This window comes from Protopterus annectens, chromosome 2.part0 (genome assembly GCF_019279795.1).
Source record: "Protopterus annectens isolate FY-2018-M chromosome 2.part0, PAN1.0, whole genome shotgun sequence".
Lineage (NCBI taxonomy): Eukaryota > Metazoa > Chordata > Ceratodontiformes > Protopteridae > Protopterus > Protopterus annectens.
The window spans coordinates 108,390,490-108,416,749 of NC_056728.1; positions in this window are offsets into that span (position 1 = coordinate 108,390,490).

Genomic DNA, 26,260 nt, shown 5'->3' on the forward strand with positions numbered 1-26,260 from the left:
GTAGGCATGGCTATACTTTTTTTCTTAAGGTTTAAATAATCAGAATAACTACCAGGTTTTAAATAGCTTTCCTCCTATTCAACCTGCTGATGTTGTAAAGCAAAGTTAATTTTCCTAATAAATAGTTTGAACTCAATCAAACTATCAGCTAGGCTGTATTTTGGAGTAGGGACAAATGTAAAGCCTCTTTTAAATAAAGAAAAAAGTTCAACAGTCGCCTTAAAGGAACTGTAGTTATAAATAGTAAAATAATAACAGGAAACGAAGAACTGTTAACTTTATTTAAACTTGCCTCCAAAGACCTCTGTGTCCTCCCCTCCCCCCTCTCCTGTTCTGTCCTCTCCAAAGATTCCCCCCTCGTTGTGAATTGTAATACTCTCTGTGTGGTTCTGGAAGAGACTGTGTCCTCCTGGCTAACCTCTCTGACCTGCGGAGAGGTAGAAATTCTAAAGGGTCATCCAAACTGATGCCATTTTGATTTTCACCATGGTCATTTTCATAACCTAAATTTTCCCCATTCATAAATACCTCTTCGTTATTGGAAGCATAATCTTGTGGGGGTGGCAGTGGGGGGGTCAGTCTCTCCTAGTTTGTCCTGAAGAAGAATTATCTCTGACTACAGTTTCAAATTTCTTATTCATGGGAAACATCTTCCCTGTTTCATAATCCAATTTGTCCCTAGTCATTTTTTTGTTTTTCCTTAACATAATCTTATTGATGTGAATATCCACTTTATTAAGCACATGTTCATATTCTATGATATACACATTGAATAACAAATCATTTCTAATCTTAGTATTTAAATGTTCTGTTTCTAATTTTAAAACATCAATATTCTTCTGATTCTCCCTAATGATATTTGCTAAGTGTTCCAATCTCTGTTGTTAAACAATTCTGTAAGTTCTTGGTATAAGGGAGTCCCAGGGATTACCCCATTGGGACATTTGTAGTACCTGAGCCCTTTAGGAACTCTTTTAACTCTGATACATTCCTTTAAGAATATATTATTAAGTTATAATCCCCTTAGTTTAAATAATTTATTTTCCAGCAGTAAAATATATCCCGGGATTCATGAAGCTCGGCACAAGGAAGGCGGTAGGCTTGCGCCGACAGTGCGGCATGAAGATGGCGCAGTAGCGCCAAATGCATATTAATGAAGGCGCGCTGCCACCACAGCCACGTGCACAGGAAAGGAGCGCGAGTGCATAAGACATGTCGAAGTGCCGCACAGAGGCGTGGAAATGGCAGCTGTCGACATGCAACCTAAAATGCTTGCATATAACAAGTTGCAAGATAGTAATCACATCTGTCAGTGTCCATGGATACTGAAACGTATGCAAAGCATGCAAGAAAGTTCCTGCAAACACAAAGTGAAGAAGCAAACACAAATGTATGGTAGGGAATAACGGGTCCCTATCCTGCGAACAAATGACATGGAAGACCGTGTGGCCATAGTCCAACGCAGTGTAGATAGCTATATCAAGTGGAAGTGAAATGCATCATATGTTAGCGAGCCGCCAGTAGGTACGTCCAGCCCAATGGTGAGGGTCACCAGCTGACCCATAATGTGAGGGAGGGTACACAGCTGGGCAGATGTGTCCATAACAAAATACACGATAAATGTAGATATCTAGTGACCATATGTCCGAATCATATCCCACAAGGCATGTAATAGTCACATACAAAAGGTATGTCCATATTTCACATACCAAATGTGATAGGAAATAGAATAAGCATGTAAACAAAACATAAGGAGCATATAAACAGCTACAACAATAAGGAAACATGTAGGCTGAAAGGAACAGTATTATCCATCCCCTCGACTCTGGGGACGTGTTGTCCAGTACAGTCGGATATGTGTATGGAATATATCCCATCCTGGACATAGGAAAAGGTGGCATCCTACCAATGAGTAAAACAGGCTGCCAAAATCTGGAAATCAGCGGTACAAGCCAAACTTGTCAGGATGTGTCACAGTTGAACGGGTAGTACCTGGGTATACCAACCATGTAATGAAAGTTAAGTATGGGCGTGTACCTATGTGCATGAGGTATAGCATGTGGAAAGCAAACATGGCAGGGTAGTCCACACAACCATACAGGTACCTGACAAATGTAGGGTATTCAATGTGTTACTCTGGCCGTGTCATGGGCCAGCAACCAAAGCAGTGATGTATGGGGTGTGAGGAATTTGTGTGTGTGTGGGGATGGGTAATGGTACAATCCTCCAAGGCGATACTGTGTCGTATGCAGAAGAGGTGAACTGGAGGTGTATGAGGGAGCAGCGGGTGAAGCTGAAAGAAACACAAACATATGTATAAACAGCTGCAATACAACCAGACAGGCCATACTGCAGAACACAATCCCACAAATATATGAATATTGAAATGTGCAATACAAATGTATAGACATGTCACCGGCACATGCCCACAGATTGGTCCTGATGGAACTGGCCATAACAAATGCAACACACCTGGATGCATAATGGACAACCCAGTATCCCCTCCACATCACACAACCCGCTCCCGTACCTGAACGTCCACCAAATCCAGCCATACTTGGCCTACTGGTTTGGTGCAGCCACAGCTACACATAGTGACCACTACGCATATGTAGTCGGTAGTGTCACCCTAGGCAGTTGCAGGATTGTACACTATGTATCCCTTGCATGTAAAACCCCCAGCACATTTTCGTAACGCCAGAAAAATGTTCATTATTTCTCTTGTTGTGGATCGGTCCAATTTTTGGATATCCCTCATGGGATACATAACCTGTGTAAACATTAGAATGGAAGACACGAAGTCCAGTCCTGTAGATATCTGGACACAAGTTGGAATGTGCATTAGAGGTGCACGACACTGGCCAGCCCTAAATGGTCATGCATAACCTACTACCCAGGATCAAACACCTGCCCGTGACGCACGTGTCCCGACACGAATAAGCGGGAGAATATATTGCACACATTCGCATAGTGGCACATGGTATAAGGGTGATGAAGGCACTGACGTAAACAGGATACCCCTGATCCACTGTGTGAGGGACAATTAATGTGTGTGTGTAGGTGTGACCTGACCAACAATGGTACAATGCCAAATGTCTTGTGACCGTAGGGAATAACTATGCACCATACTGCATGTAACAGTTGCCTAAAGCGGTCACGTCAGGATAGAATAAACGTAATTCGTACAAGAAACAGGCAAACAACAAAAGTGCCAAAGGTATAAGGCTTACAGCTAGGAAACAAATGACTGTTCTAAACCTGCAGTGACCGTGGCTATGTGTTGGCCCAAACAATCTGGTGTCCGCAGTAGGGTTGTCATCTGTCCTGCTTTGCGAGGGATAGTCCATCATTGGACAGTTGTGTCCTGACAAAAGACATTTCAAATGGCAAATGTCCTGGGATTGTAGGACATAATTATGTCCCATATGTTATGTAATAGTAGCAGAAAATAATTATTGCAGTATCTACAATACCTAACTGTTACAAGAAACAGAATAAGCAAATAAACCGCTACAACAATAGGCTTTTATGTAGGCAAATAAGTAAAGTTCTATCCGTTGTACTGACTGTGGGTATGTGTCGGCTTGTAAAACCTGGTGTGTTCTGAAACTGTCCCATTTTGGCCACGTGAAAAGGTGCCAACCCTAGTCACCGGAATACATCACAACCCATACATATGACAATGTCAACGATACCAGTGGTCAGAGCATTCGCACAATAACTGGCCAGACCCTTAAAAACTCACAAAGCCAGTGCCCTTTGGGGGAAAGGTGTTGAATGAGAATGACTACTTACAACAATGAAGAGTACTAGATGCATTTAACTGCAGACAAATAGCAGTATTACGAATCTGTCAACATGTTCCAAGTTAATAGTACTAATATGGTAGAAGTGTCCGTGATTGTCCCTGAGTTGTCATAGCCTTGTCCCTGTCACTGTAGACATGAGTCCCTGAGTATCAGAGAGGTCCATACACAGAAGTACACCAACTAACTGTCCCAGCTGTTTACTAGACTATTGCATACCTGTAGTGATTTCATAACAGATGTCCAGAATAATATTCATTGTATGTATAAATGAATGAAATAGCCAAATGGGAAGGGAAACAACCCCCCCAACCTGCAGTATGTAGTGGAACCACTCCCCGCCCTAAATTATGTAGCGCCGACCCAATAATGTGGTCAGAGGTGCCCAAACACCTGCGTCTGTAAACACAGGTAGAATGTTAAACTCTCGACTAACTCTGTCCATGTGCTACATCTGATCTTTGAACAGCGCCAGGGCAGTGCTAGTCACCAGTCGGTCGAGCCTAAAACTGGACCAGCACATGAAAACCTTGACAATCAAACATGCGTATGTGTGAGGACTATAAGCGTAGGAGTTATGAATATCCTTGGAGTAAGTAGACTCGCAGCACGGGTCCAGAGCAGTAGGAAACAGGGAATGTCCTAATTGTAGTACTGCAGTTTTCCCAGCAGGAGAATGGATGCCTGCTGTGTAAGGAAAGCAGTGAGGTGTATGTCAGAGTAGCTATGAGCCATGGGTATACATATAAATGAGCCAGAACACCAGTAGTGTAGTGGTTATAGCATCCGCCCAACGTAAAGGCATTCCCGGAGCAAGTACGACTATAGCACATATTAACTGTGTAATGAATGTCTTTGTGCTGTAAAGCCAACATTTATACATGTAAAGGTGACTGCTTTCGCATGGGTCCGTTAACCGGATTCCATCAAAGTGGTACTGTCATAAGGAATAAGGCACATGTAATCCTAAAGACGTGCCTGTAAACATATGTAACTCAGAATAAGTAGATGCAAGTGGGCTTGCACAGGTGTACGCAGCTATTAGCATAGCAAATGTATGTTGTCTTCTACAGCTGTAACTTTCATATATATATAGTTAGATAGATGTGAGTATAGATAAATATCCACAGACATAACATAAATATGCAATAATATAGCTACATATCTATCTATATATACACACACACACACACACACACACACACACACACACACATATATATATATATATATATATATGTTAGGAACGCTGAAAGACGAAAGCAAACCTAAGGATTGTGAAGGGAATCCAGAGCAAGTTAGGAATTATGAAGTGCTCGCAGCATATGTCACATAAAGCTGCACAAGTGTGGGTAGAGCACCACTCTCCACACCAGTGGAAGGGCTATACCAGTGGCCATAACATCGTTGAAGTGCTACGCCAACAGTGTAAACAGACGGAATGTAGGACATGTTGCGACCACCTACACTTGTAACCCGCAAATCGTTCGTAATCCATAACACCAGGAAAGGCATGTATGTGCAGATATGAATGGATGGTGAGCCTGTGAATACATGAGGCGGTACAAAATGTGTGTAGGGCCCCAACGCTCATGAGAGGGCAATGTGTAAAGGTGTGTCATGGCTGCGATATCAGGTGTATAATGTCTGTTATGCGGGGAAACTCAACACGGGTGTGCAGGAGAAACCATGGATATGCGAGTATGGACACAGGAGTGATAGGGTATGTTGCGCTGGGTGCAATGGAGTGGCCCATGGAGGTCAGCTAGTACATAGTTGCGATTCCCAGATACAGCATCGTTTGCGTGGAGACATGCATGAATGGGTGTATCATTGTCAGACGTTGTGCATCAGGTCTGGCAGCCCGGCACGTAAAACCTATCCGCCACCCATGAGCGGAACGGAGTTCTGCTGTGACAACCCCAAACTGGGAAAAGCAGAAAGACACAACTACATGAAGACAACAATTTGTCGACGTACAGTCACACTAACACAAACACACATCCTATGAACAGTAATAATATGAATATGTACAGAAACAAACACAGTAGCAGGAATAATAGGCTGCGCATACGAGGAATAGGTGGAATGACACTATCACAACCTAGTTATCAGTGGCACCCCAGACATGAAAAACTTGCGACATCTGTCCACTGCATAACGTGCAATATACTGAGCACAAGTTCACAGGAGTGAAGTGTCGGTGTCAGAATGACTAAGGCAATAGTATGCTGTTGAAGCAGGGATAAAACCAATACGCATGTGTAAGTGTCCATGTCCGGGAAATGTATAGGTTAACAGACACACAGATGTATATATAGATAAAAACGTATATATACACATAGCTATAATAATTTACATACACAATATGGATATATATATATATATATATATATATATATATATATATATATACACACACACACAAGGATATACTACAGATATATATACACAAACAACAGGTACTGATATATACACATACACACAAAAAAAACTATATGTAAGTATAGATATACACATTCACATAAATAGGTTACTTCACAGCAATAAGGGGTAACATATTTACAGTCCGTGCATTTTTGACTGGGAGGTCCAATAAAGAAACGTTGTACCCCTCACATCGCCAGCTAGGCCAGACAGACATACAGACAGGCAATACAGATCAATACACTGCTGCCGTCCAAAACACCGGTAGGAAAGGACCAGTGGGAGAGTTCTGCAAGGTCTATACTTTAATCATGGATAACGGTGTCCCTTGCGGGACCCCGAATATGCAGGCATGAAAGAATCTACCGACACTAATACGAGCAGGATGTAGGTGTACATGGAACAGTAGGTTGTGCAAGTGTGATAATACATGGGTTGACAAAACGTATGACATGTGTCCTGAGATGGGGACAGTGGGCAATGTGTAGGGGTGTGCTCATACCCCAGCTGCGCTCGCAGTAAACATTTGTCACGACTGCTGTAGAGGGGTGCCAGGTAGGTGGACCATGGGTATGCATTAATGGGCTTAAGTGTGCAGGTGCTGGTTGGCAGAGATGTAGTAGGCCCGCCCAGTGGAAGTCATTAATATTCCCATGTGGGCATAGCATACGCCTACACCTCCCAAACCTGAAGAGCACATCTACCGGATAGTTTGTAAACCATCGGGGAATACATAGAGACCTACACAGTGCCGTGTACCCGATTAGCATGGACGTCCATAGTTATGTATCTGAATGTAACAAAGTCCAAATAAACACTGCCAGAGCTACTGATATTATGTGAACAGGTGGCGGAATACAGGTAATAACAGATGACAACATGTATGAGTCATAAGCAGCATGTACATCGACAAACGTGAATGAATACATATGTTCTGTGACTGTGAATGTGTCTGGTTAATAGAACCAATCGTCTAAATGTGTCCCGCAGGGTGTTATGTATTGTTACTGATACGGTGTTCAGTCACACCCATTGGTATGTGAGTTCTGCTACTGACGGAAAGTGCATTAGTTGCTGACCACCTCAGGTAGATGATAACATAATAGAAGAGGTTAAACACCCATACGCCTGTGAGGGACACACCCGTCTGGGCAGTTGTGTCTTGCAAAATGACAGTTATGGCACATGGCCTGTGCATACCTCTCAACTGTCCCTGATTTTCATGGACATCCCTGATTTTGACTCAGATTTTAACCCTGTCCCTTTTAATCCCTCCTAAAACTAGTGACTTTTGGAGGAAAGGTGGTGAATTACACTTAATGAATAATGACAATAATTAAGAGTTATAAACATCATTTACTTCAGAAAATGTGTATTAATTCATATGCTCTGATTCTGTCAATGTTTCAAGTTAATAGCACTAATATTTTAAAAGTGTCCTTGATTGTCCCTGATTTTTTCCTGACTTGTCCCTGATTCTGTTGAGATGTGTCCCCAATTGGTTGAGAGGTCTGGGCCTGTGAGTTCGGGAATGGAGGCTATATAGTGTGTGTAGTGGTGTCAGACATCAATTTGTTGTATCAGTAACTGCTATATGTAATAGGAAACAGTATTATCAATTATAATGCTACATGAATAACCTTAACGTATGCAAACCGCGGAGGTCGTCCGTGTACTACTGGCTGTGGGTCCGACCTCTCAACCAATTGGGGACAAATTTCAACAGAATCATGGACAAGCCAAGAAAACACAAGGACAATCATGGACACATTTAAAATATTAGAGCTATTAACTGGAAACATTGACAAAATCAGAGCATATGAATTAATACACATTTTCTGAAGTAAAAGAAGTTTGTAACTCTTAATTATTGTCAGTATTCATTAAGTGTAATTCACCACCTTTCCTCCAAACGTCACTAGTTTTAGGAGGGATTAAGAGGGACAGATTTAAAATTTGATTCAAAATCAGGGATGGCCCTGAAGATCAGGGACAGTTGAGAGGTATGCTGTGGGTATGTGTTGCCTCAACACATGTGATAGCTCTACATATAGGGTCTATAGGTCCGCCACCAGTCTGAACGGCCAAAGTGGAACCTGCTCTGTAGAACTGTCAGATGTACCAGAGCAGAACATACTTACAGCCATGCATAGTACTGAAATATACATATCAGAGCAAATCAAAGCATAGTCTAGCAGCAGTATAGTTGCTTATGCTACTACATATGATATATCGACGTGTCAGGTGTACAAAACCTGTAACAAGCAACCAGTGCAGACACCTACAACATGAGAAGGACCCTAATCAGGACAGCTGCAATGGCTAGAGTATTGTCCATACCACTCAACTGTCCCTGAATGTCAGGTACATCCCTGAGTTTGACTGAAAGTCTAACTGTGTCCTTCTTAATCCCTCCTAAATGTAGTGGCTGTTGAAGGAAAGGTGGTGAATTACACTTACTGACTAATGACAATAAGTAAGAGTTATAAACAACTGTTACTTCAGAATATGTGTATTATGTCATATACTCTGATTCTGTCAATGTGTCAAGTTAATAGCACTACTTTTGTAAAAGTGTCCCTGTTTTTCATGACCTGTCCCTGAATCTGCAGAAATGTGTCCCCGATTGGTGGAGAGTTCTGGCATTGTCACATGTGATGTGTAATGAGGGACTGTCCCATGCAAAGTGGGAAAGGTGTCACTCCTACAGTCTCCCGTCGTGCAATCTGAAAGGTGGTCAACGTGCAGTTGGTATGCGGTAGCATGACTCGGCAGACAGCTGCGTTAACAAACTCAAGTCATATGTCAGCATTGCAGATTATCGGTTCCCATTATCAGGCAGATGGGAGCAGATCGTATGAGGAACATGCATATAATATGATTACGTCACTGGACAGGCCGCCGAGTCCGTACAGTCGAATGGCTGCCGCCGCAAAATGGTTACACATACCCGATACTGTAGTCATGTAGTCCGATGTAATACGCATCACAAGGGATCGCACACACCCAGCATGAGTGACAAACATAAGCGGAAATGTCGACGAGCGAGCGGCTGTAAGAGTGTTTGTCTACCAGTATGCCAGTAGTGCCCTGTCAAAGAAATGTAGAGTGTAAACGTGTATAAGGTGCTGTGACCAGAGGTCAGCAGTGCTTAACACTGTGCAAACCCACGCACAACAGCTCCCACCTGCTGGACTGTGCCTTACCTGGTTTGTATCCAAAGGTGTCGGCCTGTCCTCAAACAAAGAACCGCCCTATACACATGATGGTAGAAGTACCCTGTGCACATAGCTCATGTGAGTTAACAATAGACCATGGCATATGTACAGACAATAGACCGCAAACACCATACAGCACAGACATCCAACAGTATAGCAATGTACTGGCAGATATGTCCGGACCACTGGTGTGTGCATGCCTGGCCGTCCTGTGTTTCAGTGTGTGAGCATGGCCAGTATGACTATTACGCATGTTGTAGACTGACAATACCATCATGTGTGTGAGCATGTAAAGTATGGTCAACTGTATTGCATGTGTCACATGTCCAGATAGTACTGTGTTGCTGACCCTTCCATTCTACACAGACAAGTGACATGCTGTGTCTGCAGGGTAGCTAATGGTCATGTGGCATTGACAGTTGCTACATGTCTGTATAGCATGGGGGGACATGCAACCACAGTCCTACACAGCACCGTGGGTGGTGCACATGACTCTCACATGTGTAGGTGTGATGGGGGGCACAGCCAATAGTTGTACACATCTGCCACTACTGTACTGGTCTGCTGGGTACTCCATGTCAGTCTGTGGACCTACCTAAATTGCTGGTTGGAGGGATACTAGGGTACGTCAGTTCCCAGCATTAATTAACAGCACAGTGGTGTTGGACATCCTATTACACATCCTGCATCAAACAGCCTGGCCTGCTGTTGTCTGTGTGTATCACAGGGGGTTGGGGTCAGTCATTGGGGATATCCACAGGCCATCGTATATCATTTGTCTGTATTGGTCCACATCTGTCCAGCTGCATGGAACGCGTGTGGGCTGTACGGACACACATGATGGTCAGCCCATAATCTGCAGTGGGTAGGACACCCTGTGTACTACAAGCTACCATTGTGACCCTCGTATGTGCTACAGAAGTCATGGTGCCACTATGGATGTGTACTGTCTGCTGCCCTAACATTTGGCCACCACAGTCACTTGTATGCTGACATACATACCAGAGCAATGGGTAAGTACACAATCTAATACAACTGCCACTTGTTATGTCAATAGACATACCCTGGTTGTGTTACAGACTTGAGGATGGTGCTGGAGTGCTGCCTATGTCGGATGCACACAGTGCACCTCCCATACGTGGTCGAGCACAGGTACTGTCATGGTTGGCATCCATTGTACTGTGTGTGGGTCAGAGAGGGGAAATCCGTGGGTACCTACTGTGTCAGTGCATATGCCTTGTGTTGCCTCTTTGCTAAGGGCTGGTCATACTGTGCACGGGCTGCTCCGACTGTGCCCTACTCAGGTAGTTCCTTCACCAAGTCACACTGTGCCTGTACAGGCCTTAGCAGTGCTGTTGGGCTGTGTGGCCCTGCCCCATGCTGTTCCTGCTGCAACTGTTACTGCAGGATAACATTGTGTAGCATAGCAAATAACATAACAACATGTATGCATGTAGCTTGTGACTACTACAGAGCTCCAACAGATGTGTCCAGATACCAGAACTGTGAACCAAGCATCCCAAACACATGCACATGTATATGTTTTGCCTGTGCATCCGCCTCAGTATGGTGTGAGTGTTCAGGTGTGTGTGCATCGCTGATGGGTGTTATAAGCCACTACACCAGTGTTTACCTAGCATCCCTCACTAGGAGACTGTAGGGGATGTCCACATAGGCATTGGTGTGCTACAGCTGTGTCAGACACCATATATCGGACACATTGCATCTTCCAGGGCAGACAGCACACACATTCAATCTCATGCCCTGGCCCTTGCATAGGGCCTAGCTGTTGGAGGGTATGCCCCTGCACTGACTGTAGGCCCTACCCTGCTCCCCAGGTGGTGCTACATGTGCAGGCTATAGCACCCAGTACCCCAGGGTACACATCTATATGGTCGAACAGATTCATATTGCTGGTCCACTAATCACATATGTGGAGGACCTATACGTGCTCACTAGCATGTGTTAACATGGCATCTGTGAACTGGTGCAATACTCTGGATGCAGATGCCTGTGAGATACCCATGATATCCCCAGTTGTGCTGTGTGAGGTACCTGTGGCTAGTACACCTAGGACAACACATCCCATGGTATCCACTGTGATGCGTTCCCCTCGGCCTGTCTGATGTGTTAGGCACAGGTCAATAAGCTGCTGTAGGAGGTCTCTGTCCACCCCATAGTGTTCCAACATCCCCAGCCCATGTAGACCCTGGTAAGTCACCCTCGGTCTATAAAGTCTTATGTCATCCCAGTAAGGGTTGTTCGGCAGCATACACATCCGCACTGCCCCAGCCTCCTGCACATGTTGGTATATGTTGCCTGCTGCAGCCCGTGTCATTTGGTTGGACTGTGTTGTGAAATGTCCCTGCAGGTATACACCGGTGGTGTAGTGTGGATGAAACATGTTTGTATGCTGCTTGCTTGCATTAATGTACTGTTCATGTGTGGGCTGGCCATGTCATCAGTCGATTGTGCTGATCAACACCTGTTTGTGCAGCCAGGACACCCTGACTACCCCACCACTGCTGTCATCAATCCCAACATCACCAGGCAGGTATAGACACACCCCTAGCTTAGGTTTGCTAAGGCAGGAGCAGTTCCAAGGCACAGTTCTGCAATGTACGTACAGTATGCCTGACCCCCCCTCCCATGCTGTCAACTATATGCGAGACCTGCACCTGGCTGACTACACACATACACTCCAGAGACCAGCAACACACCCTGGTGATAAATGTGATACACCATAGTCAACCTCATCTGCATAGTATAGTCTTCTAATGAATAGTTATATGACCCATATCAAACCTCCAACATATTAACCACTGCTCAGTGTCGCTCAGATCCTCACACAACTGGCAACAGGTGCCTTACCATCACCATATTTGATGTCCCATGGTCTGCCCAGCAACAAAATAACCGGTGTCTACACGACTACAACCCCTGGCGCTGCACACCACAGACGATGTGCATTAACACCACACCATGACAGATATACACAGATCCCAGGTTATCACGTACAGATCATCCGGTACAAATAGTCAATAGTGCTGATGTCCCCAGACATATGTTCACATCTATGTCCACCTCTACATCTACATATATCACATATATTATTTGTAGACATATATATACATGGACATATATATATGTATATATACATACACACATATACATGTACACACATATGTAGATATGGCATTGATATCACAACAGCGAACCACATGACAGCAATGCATTAGACAGGAATGGAAAGGAAACTACATGTGCCACCTGCATCATGTAGTGTTGTTAATATCAAGGCATGTGTGTTATGTTGCGACACATGGGTCAGACCGTAGCAAGGGTAAGAGTATGGCTGCTGACAGTTACTCACCAGACCTATTGGTGACTTTATGTGTTGACAACCCAGTGTCTTGGCAGAATATGCGGGCTGTGGACATTAAATAGGTCAGCAACAAAACAAACTGGACACATCCTGCAGCTAGCCACCCACAGAAACCAACACATACAGTATAACTGCCAAACGCACACCTGCCATGCCCTGGAATCGAGCATCTACATGTTTAGTCTACCACACTACAGCATTATGCAGTAACAGAACACGCTACCGAGTTCCGGCATCACCGCACACCCACAGGCATACTTCTAGGCACATGACATCATCCGCAAAGGCAAAGACGCTGATAAGGGAACGTATGTGGTGTGAGCCGTCTAAAAGCATTACTGTGTCTCCAGGCAGCTGGAAACACACACACACACAGGCACACACCTGGCAGGGCTGGGAGTCGAACATACACCTAACTACCTTATCACACTACAGCATTACGCAGTTACAGAACGCGCTACCGAGATTACTGAACACAGCACTCCCAGAGGCATACTTCTAGGTGGGTGACATCATCCACAAAGGCAAAGACGCCAATAGGGAATGTATGTGGTGTGAGGCATCTAAAAGCATTACTCTGTCCCCAGGCAGCTGGAAACACACACACACACACACACACACACACACACACTTGGCAGGGCTGGGAGTCGAACATACACCTAACTACCTTATCACACTACAGCATTACGCAGTTACAGAACGCGCTACCAAGATTACAGAGCACAGCACTCCCAGAGGCATACTTCTAGGTGGGTGACATCATCCGCAAAGGCAAAGACGCCGATAGGGAATGTATGTGGTGTGAGGCATCTAAAAGCATTACTCTGCCCCCAGGCAGCTGGAAACACACACACACACACACAGAGGCACACACTTGGCAGGGCTGGGAGTCGAACATGCACCTAACTACCTTATCACACTACAGCATTACGCAGTTACAGAATGCGCTACCGAGATTACTGAACACAGCACTCCCAGAGGCATACTTCTAGGTGGGTGACATCATCCACAAAGGCAAAGACGCCAATAGGGAATGTATGTGGTGTGAGGCATCTAAAAGCATTACTCTGTCCCCAGGCAGCTGGAAACACACACACACACACACACACACACACACACACACACACACACACACACACACACACACACACACTTGGCAGGGCTGGGAGTCGAACATACACCTAACTACCTTATCACACTACAGCATTACGCAGTTACAGAACGCGCTACCAAGATTACTGAGCACAGCACTCCCAGAGGCATACTTCTAGGTGGGTGACATCATCCGCAAAGGCAAAGACGCCGATAGGGAATGTATGTGGTGTGAGGCATCTAAAAGCATTACTCTGCCCCCAGGCAGCTGGAAACACACACACACACAGAGGCACACACTTGGCAGGGCTGGGAGTCGAACATACACCTAACTACCTTATCACACTACAGCATTACGCAGTTACATAACGCGCTACTGAGATTACTGAACACAGCACTCCAAGAGGCATACTTCTAGTGTTACTTCTAATAGTGTTAGTTAGCATACCTCCCTGAAGAGCACAGTACAGCAAGCAGGTGTCATATCAGTAGCCATGCAGTTCACACAATCATGGTAGTATGCATGCATCCCCGTGATACACCATGTGGACCAGAACAGGATAACAGTACACATGGCTGACGTGACCTTGACATGTAATCTGCTGACGTGTGCATTAACATGCATACATGTCTGACACAATGGTGTCCTGACACATGTACAGCTTCATAATGGGCATCACATTGTGATGTTGTCTGTATGCCCTACAGATAGAATGCATGTTTAGCAAATGTGCATGAGAATGGAAGGGTAGTGTGAGCCGTCTACATTGCTATACTGTGTGAAGTACAGACACAGTGCCATTGCATGGCATCATGAGGTGTCTATATTGCTATACAGTGCATAATATGTACACACTGCATAGCCATAACTGCATGCCTACCCATTACATAACTGTGGATTGTGACCCACGATGCTGAGGTGTATACACACCAAACCATGCTGTGTCATGTGACAGGTTACTGGAGGACCTACAGATGACACCCCTGCACAACTATTACAGAGTCTTAGCTGCCTGGCAACCATGTCCACACATAGCAGACTTGTCAATTCACCATGTCCCGCATGGCATTGATGTACCACACACACGAGGTGCACAGCTAACGGTGATGTCCTACAGCAGCAAGGGAAATGTACAGTATCTGTGGCCTGATGTGGTGTCAATGTCTGTGGAAGCTATACAGGTGACTACTGTCATGCTAAGACAGTCGTGATGTTCAACGCATCTTATATGGTAGACTTCAGTGACACCTCCACTAGCTGTGCACAGGCTTTTAGGATGTCCAGTGCACCACATCAACTGTATAATCAGTCAACTAAGGCTATAATTGGACCATGTGTGGACAATGTGCAACAGGGTGTATACACATCACATCAACTGTGTGGCTACGTGTCTCTGGCCATCCCCCATGGCCATGTGTGCACATGTGTTGGCCAAATGTGTGTGATGGCCATCTATCTCACATGTCTGTGTTGTCCCATATGACATACACCCATAGATGTCAGATATGTCAGCATCCACAGGGCTATGCAGACAACGGGTTGTATGTTTGGTATGTGGGGTATAGGTTATGGGATAGTGTGACAATATTGCAGCCAGAACACTACGTGTCTGGGACATGTCAGATGGCACATCACAATGTGTGCACCCATTGCATGGGGCATATAACACAATGGTGACTCCTGTGGGCTGCCCATATCACAGCTCACTGTGTGGTACTGTTTGCGTACCACACGTGTTGTTCCAATGTATAGTACATATGCCTACATTGTACAACACCTCCACCATTGTATGCACAGCTGTCCACACATGTAACAATGACAAATACTGTGGTTTCATGTTGGTGTATTATTTTGTTTGTATATATTGCACATGGGTGGCCAGTGTGAATGATGGGTGATGTGACCTGTATATCATGACTGGAATGAACATCAAGTGTACAAGTGTTAACTGGCCACATGACAAATATATCTATACTTTAACATGCCTGATACTGATGACAGACTCACCTGCAATGGACTGATGTCTGTGCGGCACGCCAGAGGTACCTGTATAGGGGTGACACAGCAGTTTGAACATTATCCATAACTGTATGACAGCCACAGGGTGCACTGTGCATGTTAACACATTTGCCTGTACAATAGCGTATAGTATGCACATGTGTGCATACACAGGGTAGCATACTGTAGTATGCAGCATGTGTGTCAACATACCTTGCATATGATGTTACATTACAGAATGTACAGTGACACATGCAACTAAATGGGATATAATAGCCATATGTGCAGTACTGACTTACCAGGTAACTCCAGGCTCATTGGTTGGGAGACACCCACCTCCACGATGGCAGCTAGTGTTTGTGGATGCTGTTCTGAGGGTGTCCCCAGACTGGCCAGTAGCTCCTCGGTGTGTGTGAGTGGGGGCTGGGTTGGTGGCCCACCACCTGTTCCACCTTGTTCCCTGGTGATTGCAGTGGCACGCTGTTTTGCATGTCATATCAGATCCGTGCAGTGTCTGCGCACCTGCTGGTAGGTGCGGTTATGGCCACCCACATCATTCACCCTCCTGCAAAGATCCTAACACAGGTAGTCACGCTGCTGGGCATGCTGTGGTACATGGCTGAACAACACCTCATAGTTCTCATGAAGGTACGGGATGAGGACATCATTCTCCTGGTGGCTGTACGGTGGCAGGCGTGTATGAGGCATTATCTCTAAGACATAATGATGGTGACAGGTCACAGTATCAGAGATGTACAGAGATACTGCTGCACATACATTTCTAGTAAATCTAGTACATCTGCACAGTTATCTTTGCAAATCATCATGACACTGACACGACTGACATGTTTGTGTCGCACACATGTAACACCCGTTATGCATTGGATACCATCACCATATATGTGTGTCACCTCATTACATTGTTCATAGGTTCATAGGTTCATAGGTTTATACTAGGCTATCTGCCCTAAGGCATTTATAAGCCTAGCCCAAAGTTTTGTGGCTTACCACCCTTATATGAAAAAAAACTGTACCCATTAGTTTGTTGTGCCTCTGTCCAGCAGTGACACAGAGATGATTCCCGGGGTAAACCTACGATCTCCCATCCACAGGTCAAGATTTCTCTTGAACAGAGCCAGCGAGGTGCTCTGCCTCACATGGACCGGGATTTTATTCCACAGCATAGGAGTCTCTGAGTGATAAATATATCCCTCCAGCCCGTCCTATTTATATCCGTGCTAAGCTTTAAGTCGCTTGCTCTAGTGGTCTTGGTGGATTTGGATTTTCTGAGGTGGAGCATGTCCATTAATTCGGGTTGGACATGGCCTTGTATGTCAGGCACATGTCACCTCTGAGCAGGCGGTATGCGACTGAATAGAGCGGGAGGTTCGTCAATCTGGCAGCATATGACAGATTTTGGAGTCCCTTTATCCTTTTGGTGAGAGCGTTTGGGGTCTCTCCAATTGCTGCAGATGTCGGGTGAGATACATCCCGAAGGGGCATTGTACTCGATCATTGGTCTGATAAGTGAAGAGTACAGGGAACAATGACCTCACTAGATCTGGATGTGAATCCCTTCATGATCAGGTGGGCAATGTAGAAGGTCTTTCTAACCACTTTAGCAGCGTGAGTGTCAAAGAAAGGCCACTGTCAACCTGGGTCCCCAGGTCCCTGATAACCTCTTCTGTGCTTAGTGGATTGCCACCTATATGGTAGCTTGGGGTTACCTTGTGTTTCCCGAAGGGTATGACTATACATTTTTGGCGTTTAACTTCAGGCCATGGCTCTGGCACCAGCTATCTGTTTCCGTGAGTCCCTTCTGAAGGATATCCGTGTCCGATGCACTTTCCACTATGGTGCCCAGTTTGCAGTCGTCTGCAAACTTTGTCAACAAGTCCTCCCATGTTGGCCTGTACTTCTGAGAAGTAGATGCCGAACAATAGGCCAAGGACCGAGCCCTGTGGGACACCACTTGTGACCGGCTTGGAGTCTGACATAGCCAGCAACTCTAACCCTGTGGGTTCTGTCCTTAAGCCAGTTTGCAACCCATCTTGTGACATATGGGTTTACATTTAAGCTGGTAAGTTTTCTACAATACCCGAGTGGGGTATTGTGTCGAAAGCCTTTGCAAGGTCAAGGTAGGCTGTATGGACTGCCTTTCCTCATCAATGGCCTTGGTGACTGTTTGAAGAAGTCGACCAAGTTCAAAAGGTACATCTGCCCTTGACAAAACCAAACTGGGTCAGGTCCAATGTCTGCGAGATCCCTATATCTTTGTTTATGAGCTCCATTATGATCCTCTCCATAGCTTTGCAGACTAGACTTGTTAAGCTTATGGGGCGGTAATTACCAGGGTCCGTAGAGGCACCGCCTTTGTGGAGTGGGACCACAGTTGCTGTACGCCACTCCTTGGGCACATATCCTGTGGTAAGGCTGAGATTAAACAGCTGCCTTATGTGCGGGTTTAATTCCTCATTTAGCTCGTGTAGCACACAGCCGGAGACACCATCTGGTCCCATTGATGCTGTGTTTTTAGCTTTAGAGAGAGCAGCTTTCACCTGTGCATTTGAGATGTCTGGGAGGCTACACTCCGCTCGGATAGTTATCTCTCCTTTAGGGGAGAGGTGAAGTTTGCACTGAACCTGTCTGCCAGTATGTTGGCAATGTCTGTGGGTTCAGTGATTTTTGTATCATTTTGGACTAATTCTGAGCATATCTGGGAGTTTCCACCCAGGTTCCTAACATAGCTGAAAAAGGCCTTATGATTGTCCTTTGAATCCATGGCAATTTTTCTCTCAAAATTGGCCTTAGTTGATTTTATGAGTGCTGATTTTTTTACTAACAATGCTGAGGGGCGACTTCCTTTTATGGATTTTGTTCTATCATGTAATAGCTTTCTCCTCTTATTGTAAAGTTTGTTAATGGCTGGGGTCCACCAGACTGGACGTTTGCCCTTTGTGGAAAGAGTCTTGGTTTTATTTGGGATTGCCTGATCCATGCAGTCCTGGAGGTGTTCATAGAAGGCATTTGTAAGGGCTTCAGCTTGGGTTGTGGTTTCCACTGGCTCAGGGGCCTTGAAGGATACCACACCAGTCTTGAGTAGTGTGAAGTTTGCTTTAGAAGTTCTTCACTGGGGTCTTTTATTTGGGGTGGGGCGGGATGTGGATTTCCAGTGAGATTAGTTTATGATCAGATCTCACCAATGAGGGATATACTTCTGGTGTGGAGCATTTTGTCCCCATGTTTGTGATAATGAGATCTAGTATATTTTCTCCTCTCGTGGGAACAGTGGCTAGCTGTTCCATGGCATTTGAATTTATGAACTCCAGGAACCGTTGGGCTAGAAAGTTAGGGCTTGAGTAATGTTCCCAGTCTATATTCGGGTAGTTGAAGTCACCCAATATGATGGTGTTTGGAGATACATTTATACCCTCCAGTGTCTTCAGGAAGGCTGTGTGGGGTTCCTGAGTTTGAGAGGGTGGCCTGTAGCATGCTACAATTTGTAGAGCAGTTTTGTCTATGGTTAGTTGCACCTGGATGGTTTCCGAAGCTTCATGCATTGCCACCAACCTGGAGGTGTGGGTATCCTTTATGAATATGGATACACCACCTCCTTTGTGGTGTGGTCCGGGTTTTGGGGCCGGAACGCATGATATGAGGTAAAACCTAATAGTGCCGGGGTGCTCTCAGGAGCCTTGAACCAGGTTTCAGTTACAGCATAGACATCGATGTTCTCCATACTGAGAAGGGCCTCGAGTGCGTGCATTTTGAGATTTAGATTTAGATTTGTTCATACTCCATGTGAATGCTGTCTTGATGTGGGCATGTCTGTTTGCCTGCACTGGTGTTCTTACCTATCAGCACATGCCTGGATGTGCCCACAGTAATGCTGTTGACCTTGATGCTGTGTATATGTCTCATATCAATACATACACTGCCTTAATGGACTTGAGCAGTGACAGTGCACACATACACTTGGAAACCTTTACATGCATGTGTTTTGCCATATACATCTACACGGCACTGTACAGCTGTTCAGCATCCTGCCACGGATCGCCTGTGTTGCACATGTGATAGACATGAGACAATGGCTAGTCAGACGTCATTCGCAGGGATGGTTATCAACTATAGCATGTACGGGCAAGGTTTCCTAGCTGTATCCGACAGCCATTTTGCCACCGCGAGGTGCATCAGTGCCACATTACTGATCCAGAAGTTGATACTACATCTACCATGTGGCCATCACACCATGTATGACAGAGATGACATGTGCAGCTTTGATAGACAGGGTTGCATGGTATGGCGGGAGTATGTCACATGTATGGCACAGGGATCTGTCCAGCATGTGGCGATCCTAGTAGTAGGACAGTGGCTGTCCATGATGTATGTCTTTCAGATCAGGATATGGACATGTAGCTTGTCCAACATCATAGTGCAGCACATGTCTTTATGCAAGGTAGACAGCATGCTGCATAGTGGAGGTGAGGATTGTGAAGGCTGGTATCACCCATCCACGCATGGCCAATACCCCTTAAAGGTGATATGTGATCCAATATTGGTTACCCGAGTGCTGTGTATGCCTGTCCAATGATCTCTATGCTCATGGATGGCACCCTATCATGACATGGGTACCTCGTATGACTACCTAAGTGGCCTGGAGACGTCACCAACTCAGGGAGGTGAACTGCACAGCACCATTCCTTACACAGTGTCCATAATGTTGACCGCAGCCTAGGTGGTAGTTAATGGGTGCAGGGATATTCACCAAGCGGTGACAATGCTGATATCATCCATCAGAATGTGCACATATGTCACACACCTCACCCACAAAGCCCATTCTGTATGTTGTTCACAACACTGAGACAGCTATTGCTCATAGGTCATGGCCATTTACATCCTTACATACACAGATGCCTCACATTTGTCTGTGTGGTATGGGCTACAATGAGGGTGGAGTACAACACATTAACCCTGTTTTACTGTAGCTGGCACTGGTGTGATATGCACATGTCACTCTGGCACCTTTTGTAGTGCTGATTCTGTCAACAGTCCACTGGTAGAACACTCCTGTGACATACGAAGGTATATGTAGTCAAACATCCATACTGTCATGTACATCTGTACTGCTAACATCTACATTGATAATGGTTCATGGACTTGCAGACCATACTCAGCAGGGTTATAGTGCGGTGCCACCAATTATGACTGTTGTCACCACTTGTGGGTTGATATTATCCAACACCCTATCTGTATTGTATGTTCATGCTCAGCACTTGTTCAGAACTTGTGAGCACTTCATGAGGTACTGATTAATATAGCACCCATTCCACACCATTTCTCACAAGTACACTGTCTGTCCTTACATTTCCAGCTTGCTTACAGTACAACTGCTGTTGTACACACGTAACTCACATATCTTGTGAGACATGTTTGTATATACAGGCATGTCCAACTGTCACGTACCAGTGCTATTGCCTATCTATATGATGAATATGTCGTACATGTGGCAATAGACCAATTGTCTCATGTACACAGTCAATGCTCACCTCCCAACATACGACACTACAGCCTGTGGGAGATGCACATATGCAGCCCTGCTGGGGGTAATGCTGTCACCAACCCTGACTGCACCTGATAATCATGTGGGGGTGTATAACATTCACAACACACCCCACTCATCACATAGTCTCACAAGATCTCCAGCACCACAGGCCACACATACGAGTACAACTTGTGCAGTACCTCTCCATACTCTGTGTAGGCACCAAAGGCAGCCCCCATCACCAAACACAACAACAATAACTTATAGCCCACAGACTCATGTGTGCTCATCACATACTGTCAATAGGGTGTTATAACATACACAACACACCTGTCATAGGTGACTCTGTAGGCATTCACACTGATGTTCCACTCAGCAGGCTACACACAGCGATAGTCGCTTACATGTTGCTGTCGGGTAACTGGTTCTGCAACCTAACCTATGCACCCATACCACACCTCACCAGGTACAATTTGACTGTCATTCTCCATGTTAGTGTGACTGCCCTGAGATGCAACTTCACAGACTACGTGTGCAGGGACATGCAATAGCTCACCGGTCTTGTAGCCCTGAAGGTATGGACCAAGCCCTGGGGAGCTTTATGCATTCATCCGGACCTGATACCACTGTACAATGACTGACTGTGTCACTTCAACAGTTTCCTATGCTTCTGCTGTCATTCCACAGGCATCTGGTATCTGTCCGCTTTGACTGACATGGTCAACAAAACACGATGCTTTGGCACAGATGACCTGCACCTGTCAGCCCTGGGAGTACAGATAACATGTAAGGCTCTTGCTGCTTCTATACTGCCTGTCTTGCACAGTTTCCAATAACATTCACCACCAGGATGGGAACAGGCAAGCCAAACATGGGGTCATGTGACGCAATGCTTGACATCTTCATCTCTGACGCATGCAGGCAAGGCACTCCTTATAATGGACGACTTCAATATCTCTGCAGTGACTGGGACCTGCCTCTAGGCTCTGCAGAGCACACCTGCAATGACAGGTTATACACAGACCATACCTTTCAGTCATGTAACCTGGACCGGCACACCCACGGCTGAGGTGTTCCCATATTACACTATGTTGTACACACATCCTGGCTAGTTACTTAGCACAATGCATCAGAGGTGCTCCACGTGCAACTAACTGTGGCCAGAACTGCTATACACATTGTAACAAGCTACGGATTCAGCAACATACCCCACAGTTACCAGACCTCATTTCTTGGTGTACTGGACAGTAGGGCTCAGACAGGTACTTCTGATGTGACACTGACACTACCCCACGCTTAACTGGGATAGCCACTCATGTACCGACACATTAGGCCAACGCTGTCATAGGTTCATAGATTAGGTTCATAGATTAGTACTAAGCTAACTGCTCCTGCATGCCATTTTAAGCCTAGCCAATTATCCCTTGTGAGACTCAAACCCTGCACCCTGTGTTTGTAAGGCAAACACCTTAACCATTAGGCCTCCCTCCCACCCAATGTCTGGGATTCATAACCTCCACTCGGCTGGATCAACCCATACACAGCACCTCCAAGACCAACAATATCTTTGACATGGACACTACCAACATGTGACTGGTGTTCCACACCTGGGGTTATCCCCTCATTGGTGGATTCTGAACATATGCTAATCACCCTTGCTATCCACATCCTGGCACCACACCCTTCACGGCATACACAGTACAAGAGTGCTACAACACCTACTACAGATGTCTTATGACAGCAGTAGTTAACGTCATGACACCCGTGCAGATGGACAATGCACATACAAATGCTGAAACATACCACAGTGCACTTCATTAGCACTTACACGACTGCATGGATCATGCTATTCCACACAGAGCCATGATGGTACCCACCAGATAATGGACGCCACTCTGGGGGTCCAGTTCCATGGACATAATTTACAACAACAGGTGGAGGCTGTTGCAAAGTAGAGTACAATCCCATGGGTGGGGTAGCTCACTGGTCAGCCTCAGTATGGCTACAGGATCCCTCATTACATACTCCGAAACTAGCTACGTAAACATTACTGCGGCACATTCCAGGGTGTACCACAAGGCATTATGGAGGTAAGAAGTAATCTGAGTAAACTTACATCCTCCTATAACAATATTGCCAGATTTGCAGTTGGGTCCTCCTATAGAACTCATCACTGTATCAATCTGAATCAGTTAGGATGGTTAGAGCTGCCAAATGTAATACTTTTCAATCAATGAATAGTAGCCCATAAGATCCTGTATTTACCTCAAAATACACCCATACTTACATCCCTAGTCATCCCCTATAATAACCTCAAGACCTTACGCTCAGCTAATAACCTACTTGTACAAATATCAAAATCCAACAACTTAGCTGGTGACACCTTGTTCTCCAATACAGTAGGTAAAGCCTGGAACATCCTCCCAAGCCAGCTAACCTCAATATCCTCTGTCAGCTTATTTAAAAGCAAGCTTAAACCCTACCTCAAATCACACTGGCTATGCCCTGTGTTAACCCAGACTAAGTACCTAACTATTAACTAGACTCCCACAATTCCTAGCCTCCCATGATCATGAGCTTGTGTTGTCTCACTAATTTTTAGTGAGCTTAACCTTCCTTAGGATTTTTTCTCATGTAAATAAGTATATACTGTGGAATGATCAAACACCTTCATATAGTATCTCAACCTATGTGTTAAATAACACTAGAAATCCATCCTTGTTTGCTGTTCTTCTATACTCTATCTATTGATCTCTAGTGTTTTTCTTTCTTAGGTTTTGTGAGACCTTAGTATCTCTTATCATAAATTACTAGGTGTATCTAATTTTGTAATATGTTATAAAGATTTGTACTACACCATTTCTAATACAAATGTATTAGTCTTATTCATCTATTCTTAGATAAATTTTTCCTTTTTCCTACTGAAATATAAAATATATAGTCTTAGGCTTGTACTATAATTGTTAAAACTTCTTATGTACCAAATTATACTGTTATTGTCTTTGTCTTGACCTTTTATGTTGTTGTAATTTGCGGAGCTTTTCTCCCCGGGCCTCCACTGAAAATGGACATATATCCAGCTGGACTAGCCTGGTCAACAAATGTAAAATAAATAAATAAATAAATAAATGTCAGTAGTCAATGGCAATACCCACATCTGCTTTGACATACAACAGTAACTCAGGAACATTACAGAACCAGGTGATGTTGGCAACATGCTGGCGGATGGGTTCACTGCTAACATTCCACCCTCTCACTCCCTACAAGGCCACAATCCATGCAGGAACATTGCGGTGTCCCTGCAGTCACACCTACACAGTACTAACCTGCACTCTATATGGCCTGGTACACTGGCCCCATGTGACCATCCAACATCCCAGGCTGTGATTTACACAAACCTCTGAATGACATGTCTCCCCACTTGGCCACCATATTCAGTAATAGCCTTGTATCAGACATTGTGGCCCCTGAATGGCACACAGCAACAGTTATCACACTCCCCACAGGTGGTGCCACAATGCAGGAGGGGGACTATTGCCCTGCACACCTGACTGGACTGATCTGCAAGGCTATGGGGTACATCATCATGGAAGTCATTCACAGAGACATTGGTGGGCTCCATTCCTTTGCTGCCACCCAGGTTGGACTTGTTAGGGCCATAGCATTGCTCCTACACCTGGTGGACTCCTTTCATACAGTTACCAGGGTAGTTGATTATGGTAAGGGGGTCCACACAGCCTACATTGTCCTCTCATTGCCTTTCAGCACTGTTCTCCATTCTGGTATTGACAACATACACATCCACCTGCACATCGACCCCTATGTCTCAGGATGTTATGCAAAGTGGCTCACGGACAGGACACACACAATGAGGGTAGCATACCATAGTACCTACTGTATTTCAGTTACACTTGGCGTACCACAGTCCTCAGTCATAGGGCCCCTCATGTTCAGTATATGCTTCCCTGAGGTACAGGCTAGCACAGAGGGACTTTCCCTGCCTAGCTTTACAGACAACTGCATACAAAGTGCCATGATTGATTCACCAGCTGATACTGACTCCCTCCATAAGGGTGTCACTGTGACGGATACCTGATATCAATATCATGGCCTCAAGCTGCATGACACAAGGTACATGAACATCCCCTTTGCATTACACCATTCACCCACTGACTATCACATAGGTGGTAGCCCCCTACATACATGTCACATTGTACGTGATCGTAGTACACACGAATGTCACACCCACTCCTGTGATAACCATATTGCCACTGTGGCGTGGATATCCTTCTACGTGGCCACACTTATTTGTGCTGGGTTTGTAGCTGGAATATAGGCACCCATTGTATCTCTGAACTCCAGACGTGTACACACATTCAAGGGTACAACACCCCGTTTAGGGTGTACCTTACACAACAGCTACAGCTTTACATACCACAACATTAACACGCCATGACGTTTATTGAGCTCTGATGGTTGAAGTATACGGCAGAACTACGGACACCACGCCTGTACACATTTGCATACTACATACTCAGGGGTGACCTCTGCTGAACAGACAGGGCCCATGTCCACAACAATATTAATGGATATACTCCACATAAGTGACATAAGCAAAAGCCACTGTGAGCAACATGCTCATGGATATGTGCACACACGCAATGATGAGTGGGATGTGCTTGAGGGTTACATTCCCAAACCAGACACTCACCATGCTTTGGAACATGATTCCTATGTACATCACGCAGGGACACTCAGTAGCACTGTTCATGTGATACCTCACTTGGTGGA